The sequence below is a fragment of the Sminthopsis crassicaudata genome, chromosome 3 (assembly GCF_048593235.1).
Source record: "Sminthopsis crassicaudata isolate SCR6 chromosome 3, ASM4859323v1, whole genome shotgun sequence".
In the NCBI taxonomy this organism is placed as follows: Eukaryota; Metazoa; Chordata; class Mammalia; order Dasyuromorphia; family Dasyuridae; genus Sminthopsis; species Sminthopsis crassicaudata.
This window is the reverse complement of record NC_133619.1, coordinates 404,434,367-404,449,938: the sequence shown is the minus strand read 5'-3', so window position 1 is coordinate 404,449,938 and position 15,572 is coordinate 404,434,367. Positions and strand designations below refer to the sequence as shown.

At 33.9% G+C, this 15,572-nt stretch overlaps 1 protein-coding gene across 4 annotated transcripts in view; it reads right to left on the bottom strand.

Moving 5' to 3' along the window:
• The window catches only part of FTCDNL1 (formiminotransferase cyclodeaminase N-terminal like), a 119,766-nt gene that overhangs the window by 100,383 nt on the left and 3,811 nt on the right, over positions 1–15,572 (bottom strand). For 2 of the 4 annotated variants that reach the window (XM_074302761.1, XM_074302762.1), the window contains exon 2: positions 7,977–8,034. The exons of the other annotated variants lie outside the window; for them this stretch is intronic. The gene's annotated coding sequence lies outside the window, so the exon portion shown is untranslated. The remainder of the gene's footprint in view (positions 1–7,976; positions 8,035–15,572) is intronic. 4 annotated transcript variants of the gene reach the window in all.

Genomic DNA, 15,572 nt, shown 5'->3' with positions numbered 1-15,572 from the left:
CTGTTTTCTGTGAAGAGGCACCTGCTTAGAAAGTACCTAAGGAGTTGCTTTTTTGTTTTTTGAATAATTAAAGCTCTGCTATAGTGTTGGCTGACATCTGGATTCACTTTGAAAGACTTGGCTATGCTTTTCTGGCTCTTGGGAGGTGCACATGGATGAAAATGTGGTGATGTGCTTCATTTTGCAGCATCAATTTTATTCTTGCTTTGTTATTTTCCCATTGCAGTGAGTAAAGGATGCCACTTTGTTGCTGCTGCACTGAGATTAAGGGAAAAGAGTCGAGCTCCAGAAATTTAATGTGCCATATAATGCCTGGCTTATTTTCATCCTGGCATTGGGCTTGAATTGATAAAACTCACCTGGGACTGCTCTGCAAAATCAATATCAAGGGACTTCAAAAATTTTATGAGCTGGTTCTGAAATAATTTATTTTGGGAGAGATGAAAGTCAGAAGTTTCCATTATTGCCAGTGGTAATGGAGAAAGATAAATTATGCTAAGATATTTCAATGCCATTATAATATCACTGCCTATGAAAGTGGTATATTTTGGGTCACCATTGTATTGCAAACTCTAGGATTTTTAAAAGTTTTACTATAGGTTCCTATTTAAGATGACTATATGGATTACTTGAGAGTTATTTGGTGCCCTGAAAATATGAAAAGAAATAGAGGAACGCCTGTAGTATGGCATAGTATGGAAGTCTCATTATTTGCTATTGAGGTCATAAATCAATTGAAGCAAAGCAAAGATTTTAAATTAAATTCCAATTAGAAATATATGGTTGTTGAATATGCTTTTGGGCTTGGCCTAAAATTGACACAGGTCATGGCAACCATTATTATTCCTATGAAAATTATTTTGACATTTATATCAATCAATCAGCTAACAATTCATAAATTTATACTGTGTGTCAAACATGTATATACATGGATATACATGCATACATTCTTAGATTTGTCAGAGGCAAATGTGTGAGCTGGCAGCAGACATCTTGAAGAACACTATGTGATCCAGAATAAGCAGGAGTGGAGACCCAGACCTGCCTAGTGCCAGGCTGCGTTTGGAAGTGAACTTAATGGAGCAAATATTTTAGAAACTGTTTTCAGTTTGAGGCCACTCTCTATGGGGACTGACAGAGTTCAAGAGGGAGTAGAAAATGTGCTTACTTCTGTTTTTTCTATAATTGATGTTAATTAGTTGAATGATATTAGAAGTCTAATCATTGGGGACTATATTGGGAAAAACAAAGTAGGATGAAGGCTTCAGTTAGTGGTACCTCTCAGATGCTTCAGGTATACCTCTAGAATCTCTAGAAGTCTGACGTGGAAATAACCCTTGCCTGAGGAACCTAACTAATCATTGTAAGTACAAATTGGACTAAGAATGTCTAGAGTTTTAGATTAGCTACAAATGAATTGAAGAGATAGAAAGGAAATAGGTGATGACAAAGAGACTTCATGGTTCCATCAAAAGTGGACGACATATAAAGTATCTTCAAGCTCTAATTTCTATTAACAAATGAAATAATAAGACTACTTCAATTTCAATCTAATTACCATGTGAAACAAAGTGGATAATGTAAAGAAAAATAACATTGCATAGTAGTTAAGAGTCCTTTCAGTCATTTCAGTTATGTCTGATTTGGAGGGGGGAGCGCTCCATTTGGGCTTTTTCAACATTCATTTTTGTGAGATTTTGAGTTCCAACTGTTTTTTCTCTCATTCCTTCCCAGGATGCAAACAATCTGATATAGACGATACATATACAATCATGTTAAACATATTTTCATATTAGTCATGTTGTAAAAGAAAAATAAAAAGGGGGGAAATCATGAGAAATTGCATTGAATCTTGATGTGGATGTTATTTTCCATTACAAAATTTTTGGAATTGTCTTGGATCTCTGTATTGCCGAAAAGAGTTAAGTCTATTATAGTTGGCCATTATATGATGTTGCTGGTATTATATAAGCAATGTTTTCCTGGTTCCGCTCACTTCACTCAGCATCAGTTCATATAAAATTTTCCAGGTTTTTCTAAAATCTGCCTCTTTTCTTAAAGAACAGTGGTATTCCATTACATTCTTTAATCACAGTTTGGCCATTCTCTGATAGGTATCTCCTTAAATTTCCAATTCTTTATCACCACAAAAATAGCTGTTATATTTTTGCACATGTGGGTCCTTCTTTTTTATGATCTCTTCAGGATAAAGACCTAGGAGTGATACTGCTGGATCAAAAAGTTTTATAACCCTTTGGGCATAGTTCATTTGGGGCTTTCCTGGCAAAGGCACTGGAGTGGCTTGTCATTTTTTTTTGTTTATTTAATTTTTATTTTATTTTATAATTATAACTTTTTTTTGACAGTATATATGCATGGGTAATTTTTTGCACTTACTTCTGTTCAAAATTTTTCCCTTCCTCCCCCAACCCCCTCCCCCAGATGGCAGGCAGTCTTATACATGTTAAATATATTACAATATATTCTAGATACAATATATGTGTGTAGAACCGAATTTCTTGTTGCACCGGAAGAATTGGATTCAGAAGGTAAAAAAAAACAGTTTACACTCATTTCCCAGTGTTCCTTTTCTGGATGTGGCTGATTCTGTCCATCATTAATCAATTGGAATTGGATTAGCTCTTCTCTATGTTGAAGATAACCACTTCCATCAGAATACATCCTTGTACAGTATCAATTGTTGAAGTGTATAATGATCTTCTGGTTCTGCTCGTTTCACTTAGCATCAGTTGATGTAAGTCTCTCCAAGCCTCTCTGTATTCCTCCTGTTGGTCATTTCTTACAGAACAATAATATTCCATAACATTCATATACCATAATTTACCCAACCATTCTCCAATTGATGGACATCCATTCATCTTCCAACTTCTAGCCACTATGAAAAGGGCTGCCACAAACATTCTGGCACATAGAGGTCCCTTTCCCTTCTTTAGTATTTCCTTGGGATATAAGCCCAGTAATAGTATGGCTGGGTCAAAGGGTATGCACATTTTGATAACTTTTTGGGCATAATTCCAGATTGCTCTCCAGAATGGTTGGATTCTTTCACAACTCCACCAACAATGCATCAGTGTCCCAGTTTTCCCACAGCCCCTCCAACATTCATCGTTATTTGTTCCTGTCAGCTTAGCCAATCTGACAGGTGTGTAATGATATCTCAGAGTTGTCTTAATTTGCATTTCTCTGATCAATAGTGATTTGGAACACTCTTTCATATGAGTGGAAATAGTTTTAATTTCATCATCTGAAAATTGTCTGTTCATATCCTTTGACCATTTATCAATTGGAGAATGGCTTGATTTCTTACAAATTAAAGTCAATTCTCTGTATATTTTGGAGATGAGGCCTTTATCAGAACCTTTAACTGTAAAAATGTTTTCCCAATTTGTTACTTCCCTTCTAATCTTGTTTGCATTAGTTTTGTTTGTGCAGAAACTTTTTAATTTGGTGTAATCAACATTTTCTATTTTGTGATCAATAACGGTCTCTAGTTCTCCCTTGGACACAAACTCCTTCCTCCTCCACAAGTCTGAGAGGTAAACCATCCCATGTTCCTCCAATTTATTTATGATTTTGTTCTTTATGCCTAAATCTTGGACCCATTTTGATCTAATCTTAGTATGTGGTGTTAAATGTGGGTCCATGCCTAGTTTCTGCCATACTAATTTCCAGTTTTCCCAGCAGTTTTTGTCAAATAATGAATTCTTATCCCAAAATTTGGGATCTTTGGGTTTGTCAAACACTACATTGCTATTTTTATTCACTATCTTGCCCTGTGAACCTAACCTATGCCACTGATCAACTAGTCTATTTCTTAGCCAATACCAAATGGTTTTGGTGACTGTTGCTTTATAATACAGTTCTAGATCAGGTACAGCTAGACCACCTTCACTTAATTTTTTTTTCATTACTTCCCTGGAAATTCTCGACCTTTTGTTGTTCCATATGAATTCTGTTGTTATTTTTTCTAGGTTATTAAAATAGTTTCTTGGAAGTCTGATTGGTATAGCACTAAATAAATAGATTAGTTTAGGGAGTATTGTCATCTTAATTATATTCGCTCGGCCTATCCAAGAGCACTGAATGTCTTTCCAATTATTTAAATCTGACTTTATTTTTGTGGCAAGTGTTTTGTAATTTTGCTCATATAATTCCTGACTCTCCTTTGGTAGATATATTCCCAAATATTTTATACTATCGACCGTTATTTTGAATGGAATTTCTCTTTGTATCTCTTGCTGTTGGATTGTGTTGGTAATGTATAAAAATGCTGAGGATTTATGTGGATTTATTTTGTATCCTGCAACTTTGCTAAAATTCTGAATTATTTCTAACAGTTTTTTAGCAGAGTCTTTGGGGTTCTCTAAATATACTATCATGTCATCTGCAAAAAGTGATAATTTGATTTCCTCATTTCCTACTCTAATTCCTTGAATCTCTTTCTCGGCTCTTATTGCCGAGGCTAGAATTTCTAGTACTATATTGAAAAGTAATGGTGATAGTGGGCAACCTTGTTTCACTCCTGATCTTATAGGGAAAGGTTCTAGTTTATCGCCATTACATATGATGTTTACTGAAGGTTTTAAATATATGCTCATTATTTTAAGGAATAGTCCATTTATTCCTATATTCTCAAGCGATTTTAGTAGGAATGGATGTTGGATTTTATCAAATGCTTTTTCTGCATCTATTGAGATGATCATATGGTTTTTATTAATTTTATTATTAATATGGTCAATTATACTAATAGTTTTCCTAATATTAAACCATCCCTGCATTCCTGGTATAAATCCCACTTGGTCATAGTGTATTATCCTGGGGATGATTTTCTGAAGTCTATTTGCTAATATCTTATTTAAGATTTTAGCATCAATATTCATTAAGGAAATTGGTCTATAGTTTTCTTTCTCAGTTTTCGATCTACCTGGCTTAGGTATCATCTGTGTCATAGAAGGAATTTGGTAGGACTCCTTCAATCCCTATTTTTTTCAAATAGTTTACATAGCATTGGAGTTAGTTGTTCTTTAAATGTTTGGTAGAATTCACATGTAAATCCATCTGGTCCTGGGGACTTTTTCTTAGGAAGTTGGTTAATAGCTTGGTCTACTTCTTTTTCTGAGATGGGACTATTTAAACTACTTACTTCTTCCTCTGTTAATCTGGGCAAGCTATATTTTTGAAGGTATTCTTCCATTTCATTTAAGTTATCGAATTTATTGGCATAAAGTTGAGCAAAGTAGCTCCTAACTATTGTTCTAATTTCCTCTTCATTAGTGGTGAGTTCACCCTTTTCATTTTCAAGACTATCAATTTGCTTTTTCTCTTTCCTTTTTTTAATCAGGCTTACTAAGAGTTTGTCTATTTTGTTGGTTTTTTCATAAAACCAACTCTTAGTTTTATTAATTAATTCAATAGTTTTTTTACTTTCAATTTTATTGATCTCATCTTTTATTTTTTGAATTTCAAGTTTTGTGTTTGGGGGTTTTTAATTTGTTCCTTTTCTAGCAATTTTAGTTGTAAGCCCAATTCGTTGGCCCTCTCTTTCTCTATTTTATGCAAGTAGGCCTGTAGAGATATAAAACTTCCCCTTATTACTGCTTTGGCTGTATCCCACACATTTTGGTATGATGTCTCATTATTGTCATTTTCTTGGGTGAAGTTATTATGTCTATGATTTGCTGTTTTACCCAATCATTCTTTAGTATAAGATTATTTCGTTTCCAATTATTTTTTGGTCTATTTTCCCCTGGCTTTTTATTAAATGTAATTTTGATTGCATTATGGTCTGAAAAGGATGCATTTATTATTTCTGCCTTACTGCATTTGATTTTGAGGTTTTTATGCCCTAGTATATGATCAATTTTTATATAGGTTCCAAGAACTGCTAAGAAGAAAGTATATTCCTTTCTGTCTCCATTTAGCTTTCGCCAAAGATCTATCATATCAAACTTTTCTAGTATTCTATTTACCTCTTTGATTTCTTTCTTATTTTGTGGTTTGATTTATCTAATTCTGAGAGTGCAAGGTTGAGATCTCCCACTATTATAGTTTTGCTATCTATTTCCTCTTGCAGCTCTCTTAATTTCTCTTTTAAGAATTTAGATGCTGCACCACTTGGTGCATATATGTTTAATATTGATATTGTTTCATTATTGATGCTACCCTTTAGCAGGATATAATGTCCTTCCTTATCTCTTTTAATTAGATCAATTTTTGTTTTTGCTTAATCTGAGATGAGGATGGCTACTCCTGCTTTTTTGGTTTTGCCTGAAGCATAAAAGATTCTGCTCCACCCTTTTACTTTTAGTTTGAATGTCTCACCCTGTTTCAGGTGTGTTTCCTGTAAACAACATATAGTAGGATTCTGACTTTTAATCCAGTCTGCTAACTGCTTCCTCTTTATGAGGCAGTTTGCCCCATTCACATTTATGGTTAGAAGGACTAATTCTATATTGCTTGCCATCCTATTAACCCCTGCTTATGCTTTTCCCCTTTCCTTCCCTCTTACCCCCATACCCAGTATTAAACTTGTGAACACCATTTGCTTTTCACAGCCCTCCCTTTTTAGGATCCCTCCCCCACCTTAAAGTTCCTCCCCTTATTTTACCCCTTTTCCTCACAATTTCTGTATTCCCTTCCCCTTAGCTTACTCCTTCCCTTTCACTTTTCAATGAAGTGGAAGAAGTTTCACCATAAAACGAATATGTCTATTGATACACACTATGTTCATCTCCCTCCTTTCTTTCTCTCAGATATAATAGGTTACCTTTGCCTCTTCATGAGATGTAGTACCACCACTTTACACTTTTTTATGATATAATTTCCTTTCCACCTTTAGTTTCTAAGACAAATTGTACATATGTTCTTTACATATTTTTTTGGCAGAAGTATAGTTCTCAAGATTTCTTTTTACCTTTTTTAGAAATCTCTTGAGTTCTATATTTGAAGAACAAACCTTTTATGTAGGTCTGGTTTTTTCATCAAAAATAGATGGAATTCATTTATTTCGTTAAATGTCCATCTTCTTCCCTGGAAAACGATGCTCATTCTTGCTGGGTAAGTTATTCTTGGCTGCATACCAAGTTCCTTAGCCTTTCGGAATATCATGTTCCAGGCCCTTTGTTCTTTTAATGTGGACGCTGCTAGATCCTGGGTTATCCTTATTGTGGATCCTCCATATCTGAATTGCTTTTTTCTAGCAGCTTCCAATATCTTTTCCTTTGTCTGATGGTTCTTGAACTTGGCCACTATATTTCTTGGCGTTTTGATTTTAGGGTCCCTCTTTCAGTAGGTGATCGATGAATTTTTTCAATGTCTATTTTACCCTCTGTTTCCAGAACGTCTGGGCAGTTCTCTTTGATAATTTCCTCGAAAATGTGTCCAAGCTCTTTTTTTCCTCACATTTTTCAGGGAGTCCGATTATTCTCAAATTGTCTCTCCTGGATCTGTTTTCAAATAAAACATGGTTCTACCTATATGGATCAGATTTACCATATTTTATCATATATACATACATTAAATGTTTATATATATCTATATTCAAATGCTTTATTTTTCTCTTATTAAAAAGAAGAAATGTTCCTATACATTTTTATGGATTCATTTGTTTGGTCATATTCACCTTTCTCTTAGAATGTCAGTAGAATTTACCAAATGTTTATAAAACCTTATAACCTTTATAGAGTAAAATAAAATTTATCATTGTATGTAGTTTCTTCCATCTTACTAAGTTACTTGTTTATTTTCCTGGTTTTTCACATGTTTGGATTTTATAATTTGCTTTGTAAAATAGAACTCTGTTTGCATCCTAATAAAATATCTGAGAGACTCAGATGAATAGATTTTAGAAATAATAAACTGTATCCCATTCAATTCATCCCAATGGTGAATTTTCAGATAGTGAATTTGATGATGTAAATAATATAATTGAAATGAGGTAGAAAAAAAAGTATTACTTATCTGACTCTAGCAACAAATAAGCCCATCCGTGAAGTTCCTTCTTTGGATGGCAATCTAAAAAGGTAATGAACAAAGTGATTCTTGTCTGACCCCAATTCACAATAAATGAAGAGTCACAGTAATATCTGAAAGATAATGATGGCTGTTCTTGGCAATGGTGCGCTGTTTCTCAGGCAATAGTTAAATGTTTTTACTTTAGTATGGCCTACTACATATTCTACAAATTATCATTGAGAAAAGTCCTCTTTCTTCTTTTTGAATTTTAATTAATGACCCAAAGTCACATGTTTATAGAAGAAACCTACCCATGGAGCTCTTTTTTTCAGTAAAACCATACATGAAATGGATTCCTAGATGTGATGCAATAATGGCTGTACCTTGAAAACTGAAAGGAAACTGAATCTATCTCAGGAAAAGTTTTGTCTAGAATCCTCATTCTGGAATCTTATTGAAAATTTTCAGAAATGAATTATTCTTGGTGTACATATAATGGTCAATGAACAATTACTTCCTTACAAGGTGTGCCACACATTTATTCAATAAATGTCAAGAGAAAAATTGTCTTGAAATTATGCTTGACAGTAAATATTGAAAACAAATACTTTGTTCAGTGGATTCCCTTACTTCAGAAAAGATGACCAGTACACCTACAGATATTGTGTTGAAGCTTATGAAACTACTGTTCAATGAAGGCTATGATGTAATCTATTGCAATTATTTTAGATCCTTTAGACTTTTCCTTGGTTGGGGCTATTTGTCAGAAGTGTACAGAACTCTCAAAAGTAATGAAGACAGATACATGGACCACTGAATGAGACTCTACTTTCAAAATAGAGAAATGGAGCAAAGCTGATTTCATACTAGTATAAGAAATCCAGATCTGGATTCTAGGAAAATAGTGGAGTAGGTCAGAACATTCCAGGCTCTCCATATTTCCCCCACAAATAAGACAAAGCTGCACCTCAGGGAGAATATAGAGAGATTAAAAACAAATAGCAGCTAGGCAGAATGGACCAATCTTCCTAGAACAATCAGGGAAGAGCTGAAGGAGGATACCAGGACAGAGGTTTGGCCCCTGTGAGATAGAAACACCTCCAGACCAGTTCCTCTGAAACAGAGAACTCTGGAATTAGCTGGGTTGGGAGGTAGCCTGGGCCCAGTCACAGGAACTTTCACTTCCCAGACAGAATGGGGAGTCAGGTGTCTGAGTCAGGGAAGACTGAGGGAACCTCTGCTGATAAAGAATTTCAGGCCCAGTTGTGCTGCTAAAGGGGACCTTGGTGCAAAAACAGTGAGGCAGGAACATTGCTGGCTATAGGCACTTAGGGGAGGGTAGACTTATAGGCTTATCTCATACTATTGTAAGCCATATATTGTGGTCTAGCTAAACTGGAATACTTGTCCAGTCCTATATATAACACTACACATTCGAATCTCCATGACTTTGTTCACAGTTATCTGATTAAATGATTGTCATTTGTCATCTTAGAGGACCAAAATGACTTCATCATATTGGGGTTAAGGTGAAATATGTCAAGACTGTGGCTGCTCATTTGGAACTATGCTCAAAAAGTTATCAAACTGGGCGATCCAGCAGTGTTACTACTGGGCTTATATCCCAAAGAGATTTTAAAGAAGGGAAAGGGACCTGCATGTGCAAGAATGTTTATGGCAGCCCTCTTTGTAGTGGCCAGAAACTGGAAACTGAGTGGATGCCCATCAACTGGAGAATGGCTGAATAAATTGTGGTATATGAATATTATGGAATATTATTGTTCTGTAAGAAATGACCAAAAGGATGATTTCAGAAAAGCCTGGAGAGATTTACATGAACTGAAGCTGAGTGAAATGAGCGGGACCAAGAGATCATTATATACTTCAACAACAATGCTATATGATCAATTCTGATGGATGTGGCCATCTTCAACAATGAGATGAACCAAATCAGTTCCAATAGAGTAGTAATGAACTGAACCAGCTACACTCAGCAAAAGAACTCCGAGAGATGACTATGAACCACTACACAGAATTCCCAATCCCTCTATTTTTGTCTGCCTGCATTTTTTATTTCCTTCACAGGCTAATTGTACACTATTTCAAAGTCCGATTCTTTTTGTATAGCAAAATAACTGTTTGGACATGTATACATATATTGTATTTAATTTATACTTTAACATATTTAACATGTATTGGTCAACCTGCCATCTGGGGGAAGAGGTGGGGGGAAGGAGGGAAAAAACTGGAACAAAAGGTTTGGCAGTTGTCAATGCTGTAAAATTACCTATGCATATATCTGGTAAATAAAAACTATAATAATAATAAAAAAAATAAACCACTGTGGCTGCTCAAATCAGTAAGAGCTTGGTATGTTTTCTATCACAGGGCAGATACAAATGGTCCATATGAACATTTGGAGTGTCTCTAATATTACACATTTCACGTTTCTTTTAAGCTATTACAATTATGCTTCACTTAAGAGAGCACTGAACCTTCTTTGATGCAGGTACATTATCCTGGATGGTCCTGTGTCAGTATCTCCTAATAGAGTCCAAAGTTCTTCAGAAAAAAACTTGAGAATGTCTTTATACAGCTTCTTCTGATCTTTGTGTGAATGCCTGCCTTGTGTGAATTCTCCATAAAATAATCTTTTAAGCAAACACACATTTAGCATTTGAACAACATGGCCAGACCATTGTAGTTGCACTCTCTGTAGCAGAGTTTGAATACTTTTCTCCAGAACCGTAAAGTCTTTAAACTAAATCTTCCCTCTGCAATCACTATCTGTAGTAGTCTTGTACATTCTTTAAAACCTAGTTCAAATACTATTTCCTTTATAAAATTTTCCTCAAAACCCAGTTGCTTATCATTTTCCCCTTCAGCTACAATATACTTTCCATTTTTATATAATTATATTTTCTCTCATCTCTGTCTCTATCTATGAATCCCTATGTGAAAAGTTGGACTGAACTCCACTGAGTGATTTAAATCTCTCTCATTTTAATATGATAGGGATGCACAGAACATCCATAAACAGGTACATCTGAGGGATATTCTTCTGCAAGAAGCCTTTCCCCTTTTCTCTGAACTGTCTTTTCTCTGAAATTAGTTCCAATTTATCCTATATTCATCTTATTTGCACATAATTTTTTGAATGCTGTGTCCCCCATCAATTATGAGGGAGAGTGGGACTTTTAAAGTAGGGAGCTTTTTTTCTGCTTTGTTTTGCATCACAAGTGCTTAACAAGTGCTTCTGGGCACATAGTGTTTAATAAATGTTTGCTGACTTGACCTAAGGATATTTTTTCCCCTACTCAACATGTAATTCCTCCTCTAGTTAGACTTTGTATTAGTCAAAGAAGATAAGTGACAGATATCATTGATAGGCATATTTCTCCTTGTCTTATACCTCATTTTATATTAATAATCAAAGGACTGCTCCAAAATAATTTCTATTGTTACACCTTTGAACCAAAACAGTCAATTTTAACATATACAAGAAGAGTGCTTTTCAGGAAGCATTTTCCTATATAGTACAATTTTTTTTATCATCTCTGATTCTTAATTTCCTTATCTGTAAAATGGGGGTATTAGACTATAGACTATATATGACATAAGCTCAAAATCTAAATTCCTCTTATAACTGTCAAAGTTTTGTTTTGTTTTTTATTTCGATGAGGGAAGTTGATATACATGTTGAATATTCTCATGCAGATTCTGTATAAATGGAAAAAAAAATTTTCTTGGCCCCTATTTTCAGTTAATGAGATTCCCCCAAAAAAGTTTTCTATAATATTCTCTTTTCTTTCAGATATCTTGAGAAATGAGCCCCCAGTACCTTCCAGGACCTATTTCCTCTATACATACTTGATCTATTCCAGCTGTCTTACTGATTTTTCCAATATCATTTCTACCTCTTCATATAGCACATCTGGGCCTGTGAAACTAGAGTACAAATGTTGTGGCTCCACTTTCACTGATGATGAAGAGTATGTTATAAAAATTATTTGTAGGTCTTTTTCATTTTTTACCTATTTTCACCACTTTTCTTAATTTCTCTCAGGATGACCACTTTATATGTTTTAATAAGATTTCTACAAAGTCATTTATCTTTCCACTCCTTTATGAAGTAAAACTCCATAATTTGTGTTGCAACATTTGTATGACACATCTCTGTATTTTACAAGAATAATTTGTTGGTTGAAGCATTTTCTAGATCTTTCTCTTCTCGTTATTGCAATTTTTAGTCAATCAATAAGAATTTTAGCTGTTTAATTTGTACAAGATACTGTGCTAGACACTTGATAATTTAACTGTGCAGAGTACCATGTTAGGCACTACTGTTGTTTCAGTCATTTTTTCAGTCATGTCCAACTCTTCATGCCTCCATTTGAGGTTTTCTTGGTAAAGATACTGGAATGATTTGCCATTTCCTTCTCTAGATCAAGCAAAGAGGATTGAGTGAGTTGCCCAGAGTCACAGTGCTACCAAGTGTCTGAATTTGATTTGAAGAGGAATCTTACTAAGTCCAGACTCAGCACCCTGTACACTATCCACTGTATCATTTAACTGCCCCATGCTAGACATTAGGGAATGAGTAAACATATAAACATTGTCCCTTTATGTATATAGTTTAAAGTAACAGATTTTAAGATTGGAAAGGGATTTTAGAAATCATTTAGTCCAACTCTTATATGAAAGACTACCCTCTCTTCATTTCTGACAAGGGGATTAAAACTTTTGCCTTACAACAAGAGCAACCTACTTGTCTTTCAAGTGTGTTATGTCTTCACAGGATTTTGATATGACTTCTACTTTTTATATTTCCTGACTGACTTCAATTCAGATTGCAAATTCTATACACGTTCTTTCAAGATTCCACCAACTATTAATGTTCTACCTCTGTGCCCCACCTCTATTCCCAAAATTACCTTGTATCTATTTTGCATTTACTTAGGCATATATGTTGTGTCAGCACAGTAGAATATAAGTTCCTTGAGGGGAGAGACTGTTTCTTTTTTATTTTGTTGTCCCAGTTTCTAGTACTTTGAACAATAAGGAGTGAAACTAATTATAAGAATTATAATATCTAGTATTTATGTGGTATACTATATAATTATATATTATATAGTATACCACATAAATACTAGATATTATAATTATACATATAATTATAATATCTAGTATTTATGTGGTATACTATATAATACCACATAAATACTAGATATTATAATTATATATACTATATACTATACTAAGTCCTTTACAAATATAATTTCTTTTATCTTCACAAACCTGGAAGATAAGTAGTATTTTAATATTCTACTTTTACAGTAAAGGAAACTGAAACAGACAGAGGTTAAATGATTTGACCAGAGTTATATGCATAATGTATGAAAATAAATTCGAATTGAGGTACCTCTGACTCCAAACTTAGCACTCTATTGATTGTGCCACTTAGCTGTCTATGGTGCTTATTACTTGTTCAATTGAATTAGGAAAAATGGTTGGAAGGTATAAATAGGCAAATTTAAGTGATATAAAAATTCACTAACAATCAGAAATATCTAAAAGTGGAATGGATGTCATGGAAAACTATAAAGATCCTCTGCACATATCAATGAATGTAACACAGATTTTTTTTTAAATATTGCTTTACCCTCAAGTGCATTTTAAAAACTTGGCTGAAGCATGAAATCTGAGGTGTGAGTTCACTCCCAATCTAAAAGACCTGCTACATGACAAGACTGGAAACAGTAACAATGATTTCCAAGAGAAATGTAAACAAATGGAATGATCTAGGTCAAATAACTTCTTTTTTTCTTTCACTCCTTCCTTTCTCCCTCCCCCTTCCCATTTTATGCTTTTCAAGGATATAGTTTGAAGTATTCACAATAGATTGTGAGGTATATTGGTATGAACTTTATGAAATATATAAAATGAAAGTACTTTATTTTCATTTTGCAAATAAGGATATATCATGTGAAAATAAAAATATATCAGTAGACAAGGTTCAAAAAAATTCAGTCCTCATATAAGCTTAGAAATATAAAAAGAAAAATAGGTTTAGAGCTTATGTCATATAGTCCAATACTCTCTCACTTTACAGATAAGGAAAATATCAGAGATAATAATAATAATAAATTGTACTGTATAGGAAAATGCTTCCTAAAAAGCTCTCTTCCAATTGGAGAAAATCAAGTATTAAGTGAAAAAAATTTAAATTTTAATGTAAAATGATTACTGGGATGTATGATGTGTTCAACAAGACTAATAATATCTGAGGGCTTTCTGAGCCCTATTTAGGGCTGCTCATCTACCTTGGGTGTCCACATTTCACCCTAGTCTCACTTATGGTTCCTAGAAGCTGTTATATGGCAATGGCTACATATGAGTAAACCATCTCAGCATATGGGCTAAACCAGGTTATAAGGGTTACCAACAAGGCTTGAATCTGTTAATGATTCAAATACCAGCAAATACAAATACCAGCATGAACATGAAGCTATCTTCTCAATGTTTCAATTGGGGATAGGGAATCTCTGAAAGGCTAAACTTTCCTAGATAGTAAATTGGGACTATAATCTTTTATTTTTACATTCTCAGTGAAATGTTTAAGTGATTTTGGCATTTGGATGTGGAAAAAGGATAAGGGGGAAAAGAGGGAAAGAAAAGAGAGTTAAGATCTAGAAAAACTTTCTCAAGGTACTGTTAATTTGGGAAGGGAAAAATTGTATTTCTCTCAATGTGACTCAAAATATGTTTCTAAAATGTCAACAAGTCTCTTTTAATTTTTAGCATGAATGTGTGTGTGTGTGTTTATGTGTATTTGTGTCTGTAGACAGCATTGTGCAATAGATAGAAGTCCACAAGAGGAAAGAATAGGCTCAACAATTGCTAAGCTGAGTGACCATCCCAAGACAATTTCTCAAGTGAAATTACAGGCAACTCTTAAAGACTTAAATATTCTTAGAAGGAATAAGTTACAAGAAGGAAATTTTACCAAGTATTTCTTATAAAAAATGAGATTACAGTTCCGAAAAGGACATCTTATTTTCAATTTTACTGAAATTAAAATTATTTATCATGTTTATATCAATATTTATCAACTGGCTATAATGCATATAAAACAAAATACAGGCACTTAGAGCTTGTGCATAAAACTTAAATTTGGATTCTTGATGAAATACTTGATTCCTTTCTTTCCTTTTTTTTCCTCCCCTTCTCTTCCCCCATCCCCAACTTTCTTCCTCTCTGCTGCTTTTTAACAACCTGTTTAGGGAAAATAAGCCATAGACTTGCAATTCTAAAGCATAACAATTTTAGGATATATAATTCATAACCTTAACATGCATATGAAATTTGGTAATGGTGATGAAAATCTATTAGTTTTGATGTTAGTTCTTCTAGTTAGCTCCTCTTCTTTTTGTATTTTGATATTGTTTGATAATTGTCCAATTCAAAAATCAAAATCCCTATATGAGAAAGCCAACTGTCTCATGATTTTTAGGGGGAAAGTACTTTATTTTCTAATTATTTGTAATTTAGTATTTAATCCAACTCAATTTAAGAATATTATGATTCTGATTTGGGGA